Below are 1,782 nucleotides of genomic sequence, written 5' to 3'. Positions count from 1 at the left end.
TTATGAAAATTAAATTAAATTAAATATATTTGTGCTTGGCCATTGGGGATAAGAAAACAGTGATGACGACACTGAGCTGAGGGATTTATGAAGTTATCCATGATGAGTTTAAGCTCTTGACCATTTAACCACGTAAATATAATTAGGTTATGTAGTTTTTTTTTGTTCAATCAAATCAAAATCAGCTTCTGCTTAATCCATGTGTGCATTTTAACACAACTGACAATGGTGTTCAAGGCCATATTTAAAATGTCAGATTAAATAAATAAGTAACAGCACTAAATTCTGAACTTAAGTGCATCATTACACACTGGACTGCCAATGCTCCATTCTTCGAAATTAAAATGCTGCCACACTATAAAAGCCACATTTTTAGGGCTTCAGAAAAAAAAAGATTTACTTTGCATGAGAAACCAAAAAGATTTTAAGAAAAAGCCGTTTGTATGTACCAAACCCCAACTGTAAATGTGACCACAACATTCCCTTAGTTCTTCTGATGGATTTTTCATTGCTACATAACGCTTCTGGTTGTCTAATAGACCTCTAATAGACCTCTGCATTATCTGAAATGTCAGGGAATTACTGGTTAAATTCAAATGCAGCACAGTATAAGGTAAAGTTATTTTCAGTGAATGGAGAGATAACATCAAGAAGCTGTTTGAAACGCAACGATGTCCAGTTGATGTAATCAATGATCAATGTTCTGACTTCAAAGCTCTGTCTGCCGTGTAAACTCATAATTGGTTTATTACTCGTATAATTGTATTCTGTATTTTCTGGCATTCTTCTCTGTTCCTCTTCCAGGGGAGTTTACCGGCAGGGCCAAAGGATAAACTTCCCCCTATCAAAAGAAGAAGTGTCACAGCACATACACCAAGTCTGGCAGTACGAAACCAAATAAACAGGGCTTTAAAGCACTGTAGGTTTCGTAGTACGGCTTTAGAAACAGAGTGGAAAAAGGAAAACCCAAACACCACTGAGAGGAGTCAGATGTATCTGTGGTCGGAGATGACATTTTTTTTTTTTACACTCTCACACGGTCTGCCACAGTCTTGGCTCGATGACTCAAAATAATCAACAGCGTGGTGAGAGTTTCCCTCTGTCCAGAGAAAGAGAAAAATATCTTTGGTGTCCAAAAGATAGCACAAACTGGAGGCACTGAGGGGGCAGAGCTGCAAATGCAGAGAATGTTCCGCCAGCCGTTACGGCCACAACACTTGCTCACTACGCCGCATGTCAACGACAACATACACAACAGTCCAAAGGTGGAGTGTGTGTGTGTGTGTGGGGGGGGGGGGGGTGCTGGCGTGAGTAGAAGCACCCCACGATCAAATATTGGTCTGTATCACTTTCTGTTTCAGACTCAGAGCCAGTCTCAGAATGTGCGCCATGAAAAAAAAAAAAAAAAAAAAAAAAGGATGTCAATGATGGCCTAGTTCTCTTTTGAGTCATTAACCCTCTCGCCGCTCTTTACCCGACGATAATAATAACTTTATCCAAACTGTGCAGGATCTCCGTCACTCTGGCACAAACGGATCAACGCACGAAAACAAGCCGTTAATGACAAAAACACCCAAGTTAAAGCATAAATCAGAGAAGAAGCCAAAGGTTACCTCAGGTCACCGTCTGTGCTATTGTCTTGTCAAAACTCTCCACAGCCAGGATTGGTCACCTTGTTCAAAAAAACTCACATTAAGAAGAACCCACATCCTTCCGGGCCTCTCTGTCCCACAAACACACTCGCCAGGAATAGGAGCCACCAATCAGGTACGCGAAAGTAGC

This window comes from Microchirus variegatus (assembly GCF_963457635.1).
Source record: "Microchirus variegatus genome assembly, chromosome: 1".
Lineage (NCBI taxonomy): Eukaryota > Metazoa > Chordata > Actinopteri > Pleuronectiformes > Soleidae > Microchirus > Microchirus variegatus.
The sequence above is the reverse complement of the archived record's forward strand: the minus strand, read 5'-3'. Positions refer to the sequence as shown.